Here is an 18,500-nt window from a genome sequence, read left to right as displayed (position 1 = left end):
TTAAGATGTGTGCTGTGCCCAATAAGGCTGCTTTTTGCAAGACATCAATCTTGCATGGGATTTCAAGTTGCCTTATGAAGTCTTAAAGTTTCAATGAGATTGAGCCCAACACTCCGATCACCACTGGTATCACTTTTACATTATCCGCTTGCATTCCCCTTTCATTGCCTTTCCCCTTTCATTTCAGATTACTTAGTGATTTTTTCAACCTCTTTACTCGCAACATTCATGTCATTTGGTATGGCTACAGCAATGATCTGACAGTATTTGTCTCTCTTATTCAATATGACAATATCCTGCCGACAGTGTTCATTTACAAGATCCGTTTGAAAATCATAGTCCCAGAGTATCGTTACTTTTCCATCCTCCTGGATAACTTCACTTGGTACATGCTCATACCAGTTCTCTGTTACTTAATATTGGTATTTACGGCATAAGAACCAATGAAGTAATACAAACACTTTATTGTGGCGGCACTTGTATTCTTTTTGTGCAAGGCTCTCACATCCACTTACCAAATGGGTCACATTTTCCACACTCTTTCCACAGAGTCTGCATTTCTGGGTGTCAGAAGTTTTATAGATATCATACTTCATTGAATTTGTAGTGAGAGCACGGTCTTGTGCAGTAATGGCGAGGCTTTCAGTGGTACACTTCAAATCACCTCGCTCAAACCATGCCTACGATGGTGTATTATCCTTAATGTCCTGTGTATTCCTTTCAAACTGTCCATGCATTCTCATTTCAAGGTCTTCTTTTCTCTTCTTCTCAGCTCTTTGGTTAAACTCTTCCTTGCTCATCATTTCATCTGCATTTGCACCCATATCTTTCATAGCATATTGCAGCTGGTCTTCGTCACTGTTTATCAAATACTCAGCAAGCATTCTTCTTTCACTCCTTATACAATGGTCTATACTAATTAGTCCTCTACCACTTTTCTTTCTTTACATATACAGTCTGTTTATGTTTGCTTTAGAGTGTAGCGCCCCATGCAGTGTCATCAACTTTCTCGTTGACCTGTATAACATTCCTATTCCACATCATTAACAGCCCCATCACCATTTCCCTATTCCTCCTGTCTACTCTTCTCTCTGCTTTCAACTTCTTCCTCTCTGTTTTCAACTCTGACCATCCTTTGTAGCCCATCCACAGGGTCTCTCAGATATTTCTACTCCAGTTAAGTAACCCTTCCTCCTAACCATTTTCACTCGGTTCATTAGTTTATTTTCTGACATTGGACACACGTCCTTTTCCATCCAAAATTTCAAGGCACATCAGCCTACTCTGTGACTTCCTTCCAGCTTTGCTCTTTCATGACATTCAATAAGTGTATCGTACTCTTCCTTCATCCACTTATGTCTGTTTTTGTACACACTGTATATGTGATCCATTGTGACATAACAACAGTCCGAGGCCAGATCACTGCCCCTAATGCAGGCAATTTCCTTGTGATACTGCATCATGATTTCATGAGTCGTTCGTGGAGTTCCCACAAGAGTTGTTATTGAGATCCCATCTCTCTCTTCCTCTCTTTATTTGTATATACACATGCACGTGTATGTACATACACATATAAATAATGTGCTTGCATTGTGTCGCCTCCATAACCACAGTGATTATCATTATCACCATCGTTCTACATATAGCAATTAAAAACATCAAAAATAATATGGGTCCCAGGATATTGCAGCAGATCTTCGTCTCTATTTATCAAATACTCAGTAAGCGTTCTCCTTTCACTCCTTATAAAATGGTCTATACTAATCAGTCTTCTGCCACCATTCTTTCTTTTCATATAGTCTGTTTATGTTTACAGTTAACACTTAATACTATCTTTTGTGCTCCCTGCATGAATGGTAATCCAGGAATCATTCTCAACTAATATTTAGTTCCTTTATTCGTCATTTCAAGTGCTCCAACAATTACTGGTATTGTAACCATCTTGAGATGGGAGGAAGAGAAGCAGCTTGGTGAAGAGACCAAATTCTACAGGCCTGTAAATACATTCTGCAGATAGTGAGGAGATCAGCAGTGGGCATGAGGAGATCAGCAGTGGGCATTCCTGTGCAATAAGGAGACAAAAGAGGCCTCACACCCTTGAGGTTAGCAGAGGCCAAATGGGTTTACTACTATTAGCAATGAATGAGATCATTGACCTTGGTCTTGAAAAGAACCAGTTCACCTTCTATTTTTAATTACTGATAGAAAAAATAATAATGATAATATTAATAATATATGTGTGTGTGTGTGGAGGCATGATGGCCTAGTGGTTAGGGCAGTAGACTCGCAGTCATAGGATGGCAGTTTCAATTCCCAGACTGGGCGTTGTGAGTGTTTATTGAGCGAAAACACCTAAAGTTCCATGAGGGGGTAGTGGCGAACCCTGTTGTACTCTTTCCACTACAACTTTCCCTCACTCTTTCTTCGAGTTTCTGTTGTACCTGTATTTCAAAGGGCCAGCCTTGTCACACTGAATCTCCTCAAGAGCTACATTAGGGGTACATGTGTTTGTGGAGTGCTCAGCCACTTCTACATTAATTTCATGAGCTGTTCCGTTGATTAGATCAACTAGAACCTTCGTTATCATAACTGATGGAGTGCCATGATATCTATCTATCTATCTATCTATCTATCTATCTATATATATATATATATATATATATATATATATATATATATATATATATATATATATATGCTGATGTTCACATTACTGAAGTTTTGAATTTCTGATTTTTAAAAAAAATTTTACTTTTCGTTTTATAAGTTTTGCTGTGATTTACAGTTTTCGTAATTGTGCAGTTTGTATATATTTTTTTTTTGTGCATTAAATTGTTTTGTATTATTTTCATTGTTATCATCATCATCATCATCGTTTAATGTCTGCTTTCCATGCTGGCATGGGCTGGACGGTTTGACTGAGGTCTGGTGAGCCAGAGGCTGCACCAGACTCAATCTGATCTGGCAAAGTTTCTACAGCTGGATGCCCTTCCTAATGCCAACCACTCCAAGAGTGTAGTGGGTGCTTTTTACGTGCCACTGGCACGAGGGCCAGTCTGGTGGTTCTGGCAACGGCCACGCTCAAATGGTGTTTTTACGTGCTACCTGCATGGGAGCCAGTCCGGCAGCACTGGCAACGACCACGCTCGAATGTTGTTTTTCACGTGTCACTGGCACATGTGCCAGTAAGGCAACGATCACGCTCGAATGGTACTTTTCATGTGTCACCAGCACAGGAGCCAATCCGTGGCCCTGGCAAAGGTCATGCTCGGATATGCTTCTTTTAAATGTTCCACTGGCACGAGTGCCAATCAGGCCATGTCAGCAATTTTGATTTGTTTACACTTGCCTCAATAGGGCTTCGCAAGCAAAGTTCATTGTCCAATGAATGAGGGGTACTCATAAGTGAGCCGGTTATACCCCACGTTCGGATGTGCTTTTAACATTCTACTGGCACGAGTGCCAATCAGGAAGTACTATCATTGGCCATGTCAGCAATTTTGATTTTGATTTTGATTTTGATTTTGATTTTGATTTCACTTGCCTCAATAGGTCTTCACAAGCAAGGTTTATTGTCCAATAAATAAGGAATATTCATAAATGGGCTGGTTACACCCACTGGCATAGGCCATGGGCTATGGTCTCACTTAGCTTGTCGGGTCTTCTCAAGCACAGCCTATCTCCAAAGGTCTCGGTCACTAGTCATTGCCTCAGTAAGACACAATATTCGAAGGTCGTGCTTTACCACCTCATCCCAGATTTTCCTGGGTCTACCTCTTCCACAGGTTCCCTCAACTGCTTGGGTGTAACACTTTTCCACACAGCTGTTCTCGTTTATTTGCAACACATAACCATACTAGCACAGTCATCTCTCTTGCACACCACATCTGATGCTTCTTAAATCCAACTTTTCTCTTAGGGCACTTACTCTCTGTTGTGTATGCACACTGACATTACACATCCAGCAGAACATACTGGCTTCATTCCTTGCAAGCTTACACATGTCCTCAGCAGTCACGGCCCATGTTTTACTGCCATGTAGCATGGCTGTTCGCACACATGCATCATACAGTCTACCTTTTACTCTGAGTGAGAGGCCCTATTATTAAGGTGGAGAGCTGGCAGAATTGTTAGCACACTAGGCGAAATGCTTAGTGATATTTTGTCAGTCTTTACATTTTTAGTTCATATTCTGCCAAGATCAACTTTGTCTTTCATCCTTTCAGGGTTGATAAATTAAGTACCAGTGGGCTCAATGTAATCGACTAGTCCCCTCCTACCAAATGTCAGGCCTTGTGCCTTTAGTAGAAAGGATTACTTATTATTATTATTAAGGCAACAAGCTGGCAGAATTGTTAGCACACTGGGCAAAATACTTAGCGGTATTTCGTCTGTCTTTGTGTTGTAAGTTCAAATTCTGTCAAGGTTGACTTTACCTCTCATTATTTCTGGGTTGATAAAATAAGTATCAGTTGAGCACTGGGGGTTGATGTAATTGGCTTACTCCCTTCCCCTAACTTGATGGACTTGTGCTAAAATTTGAAACCATTATTATTATCATTATTATTATTATTGTTGTTTTACTTCTCAGAGCACTCAATCTTGTTTGCTCTGGTATATTCTGTGAGAGCAGACAACAGCCTGCTGTCAGAGGTCTCACTGGGTCTCTTTCCACATATTATAAGCTTTGGCACTTGGTTGTTAATTATTGTGAGAGACATTCCACATTTAAATACCAATGTCAAAATCCGAGCTGTCTCCAGCAGCACAGTTTTTTGGGCTTGCTCTGCTCTTATGTCAATTCTGATTTATCAGTGGGTCTACTTAAAGAATAACATTCCATGACAGCTGTATTCATCATCTTAGTCCATTTAGTTCTAGCAGCTGTATAATGATGACTGGACCCATACTGCTCACCCACTGGGCATGCACCAGGCCAAAGTCCATCACCCTTCGCTCCATCTTCATTTATGCTGTTGTTTCTGTTAATTTTATTATTCATTACACTCATGCAGAGGAAATTGTTAAGGTGTCACAACCACCAATATTTTTAATGAGACACCATCTCTAGAGGGATTTGTCTAGAAGTTTAAGTGAGCCAGCCTGTGCTGGACACCAACCCAGTATTCAGTGCTCTATTATTATTTATGTTTAATCTGCATGTTTGATGCAATCACTTGCCAGAACACACCCAGCACTCTAGGGCAAGTAAAAGTTAAGAGACGTTGAAATAAAACTGAAAACTTGGGGAAGGGAATTGGCGATAGCAGTAGAGAAATATCTCCATATAATTCGACATGAGATGTTGTCTAGATATTTCTGACACACCTTTTTATCATACCAAGGGCACCTGCAATAACAGGAACAGTTTTTGCTTTAAGATGCCACATCTTTTGTATTTCAATTTTCTGATCTTTATATCTACAAAGTTTGTCAAATTCCTTTACAGATATATTTTTATCAGTGGGAACACTTACATCTATTAGTCTACTGATATTTTATTCTCTGTCTTTAATAATTATGTCTGGTTGATTAGCCTTGATCATTTTGTCAGTGTTGACTGGAAAATCCTAGGATATGGTAACATCTTTACTTTCAACAACTGACTAAAGATGATATGCATACCAGTAAGCAGGAGTGTCTATTTTGTAGTGTTTTCATATTTTCCAGTGAAGATATTGTCCTACCCTATTGTGAAAATTTTTGTATTTGTTTGGTGTCAGCACAGGACATCCTGAAATGAAATAGTCTATTGCTTCATTAAATGTGTCGCAGAATCTGCATTTAGGGTGAGTACAATTTTGGAGAAAGTTAACCTGGTAATTTCTGGTAAGCAAGCTTTTATCTTGTGCTACCAGTATGAAGCCTTCAGTCACTGCTTTCAATTCTGAACTCCTCAGTCATTGATAGGTTGTTACTTGGTCTACATCAGCATTTTGACTTCAAAGAATATATTGTCCATACAAGGGCTTCTAGCTCCACCACTTCTCAATTTGTTTCTGCCTCTTCTTTTTTTAGCAGTCAGCTTGATTCATTATTAATTTATTATTATTATTATTATTATATTTTAAAAAGGATTGACGTAACTCTTCACGAAGGTAAATAGTCAAGACGAAGAGCGCGATTCGATTGTATAGATATTTTATTAGTTGAACGATATTTCAACACTACTTTGTCAAGTTCAAAATAAGAGGTGATTAAAAATTCAAAGATTACAGAAATTTAAACGTAAAGTATGAACGAGAGCAACCAGCATCCATACGTTGATGGAATGACATCATCAGTTTTTAAGATTTATAACAGGCGGAAAGAACAAAAAAGAAAGACAACAGAAAAAAGGGAAAGAAAAAGAGAGAAAGAAGAATATTCAGTCAAACAGTTTTGTATTAATTTGATGATATTCTCCTGTCATCTTATTCATTCCTCCAGGGCGTGATGTTAATAACCCGCAAACATATTTCTCCTCATATATTCTGAGAAGTGAAAGTGGGGTAGATTCAGAATATTTTCTGAGAATATGCACTTTCAAGTCGTCTTCAAAATTGCAGTCGCTTGAAACAAAATGTTCAGCAAGTTCTGTCGAACTACTGTTATTGTGCCTGACGTCGGATCTGTTCCCAATAAACCTTTTGTTTAATCATTCTGTTGTACAACCAACATAAATTAAGTTGTGTTTCGTGCATTCTGCAGTGCACACCAAATGGGAATCTTTACATGTTCCACCTTCTGTATAAATTATAACATTTCTGTTATGATTTCTGATGGAATTCACTCCACACATGTTGTTGCACAATGAACAAGGCTTACCTCTCTTGCGGCTGTTCTTTAAGGTACAGCGTGCAAATACTCCAATGTTCCTTTTCTTGGAGTCAGATATAGAGTCAATAATGTTCTTATTCCGTCGAAAGGCTACAATGGGCGGCTGAGGAAATATGTGTTTGAAACTGGGATATTTTTTTGCCACATGCTGGTAACTTTCATGCAACATTTTTAGAAATGCCAGCGAAACGTCGGTGCCAGAATGTATGAGGAGAAATATGTTTGCGGGTTATTAACATCACACCCTGGAGGAATGACTGAGATGACAGGAGAATATCATCAAATTAATACAAAACTGTTTGATTGAATATTCTTCTTTCTTTTTCTTTACTTTTTTTCTGTCGTCTTTCTTTTTCGTTCTTTCCACCTGTTATAAAACTTCAAAACTGATGATGTCATTCCATCAACGTATGAACGCTGGTTGCTCTCGTTCATACTTTACGTTTAAATTTCTGTAATTTTTGAATTTTTAATCACCTCTTATTTTGAACTTGACAAAGACAGACGTAGTGTTGAAATATTGTTCAACTAATAAAATATCTATACAATCGAATCGCGCTCTTCATCTTGACTATTATTATTATTATTATTATTATTATTATTATTATTATTATCATCATCATCATCGTTATTAAGGCAGTGAGCTGGCAGAATTATTAGTACACCAGGCGAAATGCTCAGTGGTATTTCACTCTTCATTATGTTCTGAGTTCAAATTCCACCAAGGTTAACTTTACCTTTCATCCTTTCGGAGTCGACAAAATAAGTACCAGTTGAACACTAGGGTCAATGTAATCAACTCATCTCCTCCCCCAAAATGGCTGCCCTTGTGGCAAAATTTGAAACTATTATTATTATTATTGTTGCTGTTGTTGTTATCAAGGCAGCAAACTGGCAGAATCATTAGTGCATTAGGCAAAATGTTTAGCATTTCATTCATCTTCACGTTCTGAGTTCAAATTTTGCTGAGGTTGACTTTGCTTTTCATCTTTATGGGGTTGATAAATTAAGTATGAGTTAAACACTGGGGTTGATGTAATCAACTAGTCTCCCCACCAAATTTCAGGCCTTATGCTTTCACTAGAAATTATTATTGAGTGAGAGAGCAGGGTAAGTGACAATGAGGTAAAATATACGAAGCCCATTATACCCACCATGACTACCCGTCTGATAAGGGTACAGCAGGCACATGCATCACAACCATATGTGCGTGACATAGTAGTCTCATATCAAGATAAACAGTGCATGACCTTGCAGGTGGGGCCCAGTTAGAATTTTCTTCAGGTTGAGTAGTCCATCTCGCTCAAAAGGTCCTTGAATAAAGGTTTTTTGAGGACGTCGAACCAAATACCCATGTTTCCAAAGGTGAATTATCTGTGGTATGACGTCAGTGTCTGGGGAGGCTGACCGGAAGGGCGAGTCGACCGGAAGGGGAAAAAGGGCAGAGGGAGCCTCGATCGGCATTTCGTGCCCTTTTCGAACGGGGCTGCGGGCAGGACAAGACGTGTTAAGCGATGGTCTAGGTTTGGGAAGGTTTGGGAGAAGCAGCTGCTATTCCTGGTGTACTTTGGGTCGGGGCAAGCTTCGAGGATCGGATACCGCAAGACGGACTCGCAGTCGAGGAAAGGAAAACCGAGGTAAGGCGATTACATCTACTCGTACGCACACACTACATTATCCAAACCCCAAAGAATTCCTTTCAACACATGGCTATGATGCTCCCCCACTAGTTCTGCTCATGATCAGAGATGCACATATCGTCAGCAACCAAGTTAAGGTCAAACAACTGACAAGCAAATCTGTGGTATTAAGCAGAATATTTGCTGTAGCCCATCTTTTTATACCAAGACAAAACAATGTACATGATAACACTTCCAATCAATTAAGATCAGAAGCCATGAGAGCCACTGCCTGGTACTGCATCCGGGCATAAAAAAAATTATTATTAAATTATTATTATTATTATTATTGTTATTATTATTATTATTATTATTATTATTATTATTAAGGTGAAAAGTTGGCTGAATCATTAGCACACCAGCCAAAATGCTTAGTGGCATTTTGTCTGTCTTTATGTTTTTAGTTCAAATTCTGCTGAGGTTGACTTTGCCTTTCATGCTTTCAGAGTTGATAAAATAAGTTCTGGTTGAATACTGGGGTCTATATAATCAACTATCCTCCTCCCCTAAAGGATTCTTATTGAAGGAATTTTGTGGGTAGCAGGTTAATACCTGTAACCTTAGATATCCACACATTTTTGGCAGTCTTTTAAATGCTTAGAACCCTCCTGATAATCCTTGATGTCCCTAAGAGGCAAACATTTTGTAGGAGCTCTACCAGGCATTCTGTTTCATTCTCCTTCTGCCATTTGTCTATTTCTTGGCTTACTGTTCCCAACACACCCATTATTATAGGTATGACCTTCCTATTTCAAATTTTAAGGGATTATAATTTCTTTGTTTTTCTTCCCCTTTCTTTACGATCCTGGAATCAAATGGGCATGATGGTCGACAAGTAAGCAACTTCACTTTTCCTTATCTATGATTGTAATATCTAGTCTGTTATTTTCTAACTTCTTGTCCATTTGAATAGGAAAGTCCCACAAAATCTTACATTTATCCAACTCCAGTACTCTTTTGACTCGATGATTGTACCATGCCTTTCCAGCTTCAAATCCCCATTTCTGGCACAGTTTCTAGTGTAAAACTTTTACAACCTGGTCATGCCTTCATTTCTTATATTCTTCCTGTGCCAACTTGGGTTATTCTTCCACAGGTTCTACATTTTTCTGACACATTCTCTACATATATATTTTTTCTCAAGTTGTTTTTATCACTTGACTTGGGCTGCTACAATTACTCTTTTACTCTTTTCACTCATTTGATTGTGGCCATGCTGGAACACTGCCTTTAGTCAAACAAATGGACCCCAGGACTTATTCTTTGTAAGACTTGTACTTATTCTGTTGGTCTCTATTGCTGAACTGCTAAGTTATGGGGACGTAAACACACCAGCATCAGTTGTTAAGCAATGGTGGAGGTACAAACACAGACACAAATACATACATACATACATACATACATGCATACATACATATATATATATATATATATATATATATATATATATATATATATATATATAATAGGCTTCTTTCAGTTTCCATCTATCAAATCCACTCACAAGGCTTTGGTCAGCCTGTAGTAGAAAACACTTGCCCAAGGTGCCATGCAGGGAGACTGAACCCAGAACCATGTAGTTGGGAAGCAAGCTTCTTACTACACAGCCACTCCTATGCCTTAGCTCTGTTACTTTTTTAATTGCCCGTTTTTTAACCAAGCCCATTATTTTGTTCCACTCACATCTTCAGTGGCTCTCCAAAACATGGAGAGGTTTCTCTTTGATCTGTCTGAAGTGCTTTCTATGTATTTCATTCTTGTCCTTTTCTCCTATTATGCACTTTATCATCTGTTCTTTCTTAACTGCCTTGAGAAGTTTTTCTGTGCTAATCTGTAAATACTCTACTAGGCTTTTTCTTTCCATCTGTACACATTATTCTACTGCTATTAAGCCTCTTCCACCCTGGTCTCTCTTAAAGTACAGTCAGTTGAAATCAGCTTTTGGATGATAGTCTCCATACATCATCAACAACTTCCTAGTTTTTCAGTCAAAAATCTTTATATCGTTTCTGGTTCAGTCTATAATTCCAGCTCCATATCTGATTAATGGTACTACTCTTAACTTTATTGCTTCCATAAGATTTTTGGAATTCAGCTTTCACTGCAATAATTTTCTGACTCTCCTTGTGTACTCTCTACTGGTTATTTGTTTCATTTCTTCATTTTTTATCTCATCTGTTCCCATTATTCCCTAGTACTTATACCACCGTCCTTTCTCAACTGCTCTCATTGTTTGCCCATTTGGCATTTCAATTCCCAGGTTTCTTTCAAATCTTCCTCATTTCATTTTCACTATAGTGCACTTTTTTATCCAAAATTCCATGCCTAGGTCATTTGAGAAAATGCAGATAGCATGTACAAGTCTTTCAAGCTGTTTCTCATTTTACACATAAACCTTTATATCATCCATGAAAAGATGATTTATTTGACTATTTCCTTTTCCCAAATCGTAAGCAATTTTAACTTTACATAGTATCATAGTGAATGGTGTCATGGCCAATATAAATAGTAATTGAGATAAGCTATCACCTTGGAATATTCCATGTCTGATGTTCACTTTTCTGAGTTTTTGTTTTCCTCTGACCAATTCAAGCATTTTTTCCATGTTTTTTGCTCTTCCAAACATGCTTATTGTTTTACTTATCCAACTGTGTGGTACCATGTCATATGCTTTTTTGTAATATTGCCATGCTACATTGAGTCCCATCAATCTGTATCTTCAGTTTCTAAGTATCATTTTATCAATTAATAAGTAACCTTTCGTTGCCCTACATTGTTTCCTGCATCCTTTCTGTTCTTCTGGAAGTAAATTGTTATTTTCCAGATGGTTGTATAACTCTTCCACCAAGATACCAGCCATAAGCTTCCATATTTGTGGTAAACAGGTTATAGGATGAAAATTTGATGCCAAATCATCTCCTATTCATGGATGATATAAAAGCATAACAGTGTTTGTTCCCTTGTCATCGAGGCAGGGATGTGACCTTGCTGCTGGCAGTCATCCAATTGCACGATGATCCTTTCATACAACTGTGTAAAGTTCTTCAACCAATAGCCTTGTACTCCATCTGGACCTGGTCCTTTCCAATTTGCTATTTTTTAAAACTTCTGTCTCATTGTATATAGATTAATTCTGATGTCCTTTTGTCTTGGTACAGTTTCAAGTTGTCTTTCCACCTTTTTTAACCACTCCACACTTTCTTTATGTTTTGCTGGCCTGTTTCACAACCTTCCCCAATGCTCCGATGACAATAGGGATAACCTTTATGGCCGACTCTCGTAGCTGCCACAGCTTAGTGATCTCAATTCTCAGGTCTCCATATTTATCAACATTTTCTCTTTCTTTCATGATGATGTGTTGATCTCCTGGCACTGCTACATTGATTATTAGGCACTCTTGTTTGTCCCTCCTAAAGGTTACTATATCTGGCCTTCGGTGTTCTAACACTTTGTCTGGAAATCAAAGTCTCTGAGGATTTTTGTCTTCCCCTTTTCATCCATTACCTTTTCCGGTGTATGTTGGTACCAAGTACCCATAACCTCATATTCATACTTATGGCACAGTAGCCAGTGGAGATTTTGGGCTACTTCGTCATGTCTACGCTTGTACTCTTTTTGCGCAAGACTTTCACAAGCACTAAAAATGTGACTCATACTTTCGACCCTCTTCTCACACATTCTGCAGAGGTCTGATGCACTCGTGTGGTATGTATTCTTTTTCACTGAGTTGGTATTCAATGCCTAGTCCTGGGCCACGATGATTAGGGTTTCAATATTCTTTTTAGGTCACCTTTGTTGAGCCACCTCCATAATGCTTCCTGGTCTTTTAATTTGTTGGTTTCATGGTGGAACCGACCACGTAATTCCATACGGAGTAGGGTTTCTTCTCTCTCATTGTCTGTTCTTGTTTGGAATTCATGAGCACTCTCAAGTTCATTTTTTATTTCTTTATTGCCCACAAGGGGCTAAACATAGAGGGGACAAACAAGGACAGACAAAGAAATTAAGTCGATTACATTGACCTCAGTGTGTAACTGGTACTTAATTTATCGACACCGAAAGGATGAAAGGCAAAGTCGACCTCGGCAGAATTTGAACTCAGAACGTAATGGCAGATGAAATACCGCTAAGCATTTCGCCTGGTGTACTAACGTTTCTGCCAGCTTGCTGCCTTTCTGTTAGCTCCTTCTGCATTAGCAGCATACTGTAGCAGGTCTTGTTTGCTGTTTACCAAATATTCTGCCATGTTTCTTCTTTCACTGTTGATACACTCTCATACGTTAATCAGCCCATGTCCACCCTTTCCTCTATTCATGTAGAGCCTGTGTACATTTGCCTTAGGGTGGGGGGCACTATGCATTGTCATTGTCTTTCGGGTAGTGTGTTCGAGTTGGTCAATCTCAGGATGGGTGCACCATAGCAGACTACAGCAACAGCCCATATGTTGATGGCAGTCATAAGGTTCCTTGTGTTGAACTTCAATTTCAAGAGAAGTTTGAGGCACTTTAAATATGCACTGGTGACTTCGTCTTTCATTTCTCTGTGCAAGATATTGTCCAGTTCTAGGATCCCAAGGTACCTGTACCCATCATCATCTGGGTCTTCCATTCTCTCTCCGTTTGGCAATTCTATGCTCCTACAATTTACTCTTTTCCCCCGCCTCAAAGTAAGCACCGCACACTTCGAGATACCGAATTCTATCCCTGTATCCTTGCTGCACATTTAGCAGAATCCTTAGAATGTCAGACAAAATGAAAATGTTTAGTAGCATTTCTTCCAGCTTTTTAAGTTCTGAATTCAAAAACCCATCAAGATCAGTTTTGCCTTTCATCCTTTCAAAGTCAATAAAATAATATATTAGTCAAGCACTTGGATCAACCCAATCAACTTTCCTCTGCCCCTCAAAATTACTGGCCTTATATATCAAAATTTGAAACTATTATTATTGTTGTTGTTTACTCTTAATCTGCATGTTTGATGCAATCACTTGCTGAGAGACACCCAGCACCCTAGGGCAAGTGAAGAGTAAGAAATGTTACAGTATAACTGAAAGCTTGGAGAGAGGAAGTGGCAGGAGCAGTAGCCAAATATCTCCATGTAATATAACACAGACATTTACATTGATAGGGTTTTTCTAAGGATGCAGGCAGTACTTGTCAGCACAATCTTTTGGATTTCTCTGAGACACAGTTCTCATGGGATGTTATCTAGATGTTTCTGATATCCCTTCTTTATCATACCTAGGGCGCCTACAATAACAGGAACAGGTCTTGTTTTAAGATGCCACATCTTTTGGATATTTCAATTTCCTAATATTTACTTAATTATGTCTGGTCGATTCGCCTTGATTGTTCTATTGGTGTTAACTGGAAAATTCCAGGAAATGGTAACATTTTTAGTTTCAACAACTGACTCAGTAAATAGGAGTGTCTATTTTGTAGTGTTTATATATTTTCCAGTGCAGTTATTGTCCTACCCTATTGTGACAGTTTTTGTATTTGTTTGGTATCAGCACAGGACATCCAGAAACAAGATGGTCTCTTGTTTCATCAAGTGTGTTGCAGAATCTGCCTTTCGAGTCTACTGTTTTGAAGAACGTTAGCCTGGTAGTTTCTAGTAAGCAAGTTTTGACCTTGTGCCACCAATATGAAACTTTCAGTCCTGAACTTCTCAGCCACTGATGGGTTGTTGTTTGGTCTACATCAGCATTTTGACTTTGAAGAATATATTGTCCATGCAAGGGATTCTGGTTCCCCTGCCCCTCAATTTATTCTGCTCATTCTTTTTTGCAGTCTACTTGATCCATTTTGCTTGCTTGATGGCAGTGGTTTCAGGTTCTTCATCTAATTCAGGGTTTATGTCAAGTTCCCTTCTGAATTTACAAGCTTCCTTGACAATAGAATGTGATCTTTTGCTGCTTTCATGTTTGGACACAAGCTGCAGAATCCAGTCCTCTGTACTAGTTAAGTACCTGTTCATTGCTATTGTGGAGGTCTTATAGAACAGTTCTAACTGCATCATTCTTCTTCCCTCATAGTTTCTACATAGGTACAGACGATCAATGTCTGCTTTTGGGTGGTGCTTGTACTTAGATGTTAATAGTTTTCTTGTCTTCCTGTCCAGGCACTGGAGCTCCATAAGATTCCAGTTAATGATGTTAAAACTGTATTGGACTACTCGAAGTACCAGGTTGTTAATGGCTTCGATTTGCTTTTTTTTTTAGTTGAGATCAGTTTTCAGTGCAAGTCTTATTCTTCTATAGTGCTCCTTTCTTATTTTTCCCTTCATAGTAGCATGTTGTATATCATCTTCATTTATTTCCAGGTATTTAAAACTTTTTTATGGGTTAAGTTCCTTGATGGTAGCATCGGTGTCTAACTTAATGGCAGCTGTTTATCTGAGCTTGCCTCTTACAAAAGTTGCTTTAGCTGACTTATTAAGGTCAAAATTTATCCCAATGTCATTACTAAACTCTTTAACAGTTGTTAGCAACCCTACTAACTCTTGGTCATTCCTAGCAATGATTTTATTATTATCATTTTTGAATTCAAATTCCACTGAGGTCGACTTTGCCTTTCATCGTTTCAAGGTTGATAAATTAGATACCAGTAAAACACTGGGGTCAATGTAAATGACTAGTCCCCTCCCACCAAATTTCAGGTCTTGTGCCTATAGTATAAAAGATTATTATTATTATTATTATTATTATTATTATTATTATTATTATTATTATTATTATTATTATCGGACCAATTCTGAGAATACACCTGTAGGAAAAAAGGTAATGTAAAAGGAGAAAGGGCTCTATACCTCTTTCTTATTTTTTATGACAAAACCTTTTCGGACAAAACCTTTTGTAACCTTCGTCCTGTCTTTGTCCTTACATGTTTTTGATTGATATTAGCCCTTGTGGCCAATAAAACGAATTAATTATCATTATTATTATTATTATTATTATTATTATTATTATTATTATTATTATTGAAATCAGAGATGAAGTCTCTGCTAACATGACAAGCTTTATTGTAATGTTTCTAATTTTGAAGGAAGGCTTGATAGTTTCAAGGAAGAAGTGGATTCCATTGACTCCAGTACTTAACTGATACTTTTTATTATTGACCCCCCACGGGGATAAAAGCAAAGTTTACTTTAGTGGAATTTGAACTCAGAATGTAATAAGCTAGAATAAATAAAAACAATGTTGTTCTTTGTTCTAATGATTTTGCCAATCCCTTATCCTAAGGCTCATAGTAGTAATGTTAATATCAATAATAATTGAGCTGATTGGTAAATAAATTATAGTGTAGGGCCTCTAGTCAATAGACTCAACTACACTACATTCATGGTATTTATTTCCTGACCCTTCCCCACCAACAGAGAGAAATAAAACCTACATCATGTTTCCAGAGGAGAATTATTCAAACTACAAAGAATCTCTCAACACATGGCTATGATGCTCCCCCACTACTTCTGCTCGTGATTAGAGATGCACATATTGTCAGCCACTAAGGGACATGCTCAATTGGTTATGGTCAAGCAACCAACAAGCAAATCTGTGATTTTGAGCAGAATATTTGTTGTAGCCCATCTTTTATACCAAGACAAAACAATGTACATGGTAACACTTCCAATCAGTTAAGATCAGAAGTCATGAGAGCCACTGCCTGGTATTGCCTGGCGTTTTTAAGTTGGTGAGTTGGTAGAACCGTTACTCCCCCAGGCAAAATGCTTAGCAGCATTTTGTCTGTCTTTATGTTCTGAGTTCAAATTCTGCCAACGTCAACTTTACCTTTCATCCTTTCAGGTTCAATAAAATAAGTACCAGTTGTGTACTCGGGTTGATGTAATTGACTATCCCCTCACCCAAATTTCAAGCCTTGTGCCTATAGTAGAAAGGATTAATATTATTGACTTGTTGAGGCAAGTGAAATCGAAATCCTAATTGAACCATACTTGATGACTGGCACCTGTGCCAGTGGAGCACTAACAGCACTGTCCAAGCATGTTCATTGCCAGAGCAGCTGTCTGGCTTCAATGCTAGTGGCCCGTAAATAGCACCATTTGAGCGTAATCGCAACCAGCGTTGCCTTCTAGCACTTGTGCTGGTGGCACATTAGAAAATCATTTGAGCAAGGTCGTTGCCAGTGCTGCCGGACTGGCTCCCATGCAGGTGGCATGTAAAAAACACCATTTTGAGCATGGCCGTTGCCAGTACCGTGTGACTGCCCCTCATGCTGGTGGCACGTAAAAGCACCCACTACACTCTCGGAGTGGTTGGCGTTAGGAAGGGCATCCAGCTGTAGAAACTCTGCCAGATCAGATTGGAGCCTGGTGCAGCCTTCTAGCTTGCCAGTCCTCAGTCAAATCTTCTAACCCATGCTAGCATGGAAAGCAGACGTTAAACGGTGATTATTATTATTATTATTATTATTATTATTATTATTATCATTATTATAATTATTATCATTATTATAGAAAGGTGACGAGCTAGCAGAATTTTTAGCACACTGGGCAAAATGCTTAGCAATATTTTGTCCGTCTTCCCATTCAGAGTTCAAATTCCAACAAGATTGACTTTGCCTTTCATCTTTTGAGATCGATTAAATAAGTACCAGTTATGTACTGGGGTCAATGTAATTGACTTAATCCATTCCTCCAAATTTGAGGCTTTGTGCTTCCAGTAGAATGAATTATTATTATTATTGAGTGAGAGAGCAGTGCATGCCATCAAAGTGACACTGGGGTAAAATATACGAAGCCGAATATACCCATCATGCATCACAACCATATGTGCGCGACATGGTGATTTCATATCAAGGTAAGACAGGGAAAGCCCCCGGCCCATCAGGAATCACTGCAGAGATGCTCAAAATATCTGGCAGTGTCGGCTATAGCCTAGTCACCCATATTATAAACCAGGTGATACACAAAGGAGTCATACCCAATGACTGGTGTAGCAGCACCATAGTCAACTGCTACAAAGGTAAAGGTGACGCTTTAGATACAAATAATTACAGAGGTATCAAGCCTTTAGATCAGGTAATGAAAGTCATGGAGAGGGTCATAGCTCAACTGCTTAGGGAGCGAGTCAGTTTAGATGAGATGCAGTTTGGGTTCGTGCTAGGGAAAAGCACCACCGATGCTATATTTCTGGTAAGACAGCTTCAGGAGAAATACCTAGCCAAGGATAAACCTCTGTACCTGGCTTTCGTTGATATGGAGAAAGCCTTTGACAGGGTCCCCCGATCTCTCATCTGGTGGTCAATGAGGAAACTAGGGATAGAAGAATGGTTAGTGAGAGAGTGCGAGCCATGTACAGAGACGCTGTCAGTAAGGTAAGGGTTAGCAATGAGTACAGTGAAGAATTCCGGGTGGAGGTAGGGGTCCACCAAGGTTCTGTCCTCAGCCCCCTCCTATTTATCATAGTCCTCCAGGCTATAACAGAGGAATTCAAGACAGGATGCCCCTGGGAGCTCCTCTATGCTGATGACCTTGCACTAATTGCTGAGTCACTATCAGAACTAGAGGAGAAGTTTCAGGTGTGGAAGCCAGGACTAGAATCAACCTAGCTAAAACCAAAGTCCTAATAAGTAGGAAGGCAGACAAAACACAAACCCCTTCGGGTAGATGGCCCTGCTCGATCTGTAGTAAAGGAGTGGGTAGTAACTCTATAAGATGCACCCAGTGCTAGCTATGGACACATAAGAGGTGCAGCAATATCAAAGGAAGGTTAACTAGGAAGTTAATTTTTGTATGTAGCAGATGTTCAGGAGCTATAAATACTGTGAATGTGCAGAAAACAACTTCTGCCACATTCCACAGAGAAAAACTAGAAGTGGTTGATAGCTTCCGATATCTTGGTGACCAAATTAGCAGTGAGGGTGGGTGCACTGAAAGCGTAGCTGCTAGAAATAGAATAGCCTGGGCAAAGTTCAGAGAGCTCTTACCTCTGCTGGCGACAAAGGGTCTCTCTCTCAGAATAAAAGGCAGATTGTATGACAC

General features: G+C 38.9%; 1 protein-coding gene across 6 annotated transcripts in view; it reads left to right on the top strand.

The window, feature by feature from the left end:
- LOC106870969 (diacylglycerol kinase epsilon) overlaps positions 1 to 18,500 on the top strand; it is a 230,670-nt gene that overhangs the window by 198,190 nt on the left and 13,980 nt on the right. The gene's annotated exons all lie outside the window — the stretch shown is intronic.

Source organism: Octopus bimaculoides, chromosome 2 (assembly GCF_046866305.1).
Source record: "Octopus bimaculoides isolate indiv1 chromosome 2, ASM4686630v1, whole genome shotgun sequence".
NCBI classification, from domain to species: domain Eukaryota; kingdom Metazoa; phylum Mollusca; class Cephalopoda; order Octopoda; family Octopodidae; genus Octopus; species Octopus bimaculoides.
Note: the sequence above shows the minus strand (reverse complement) of the source record. Positions and strands in the feature narration are given on the sequence as shown.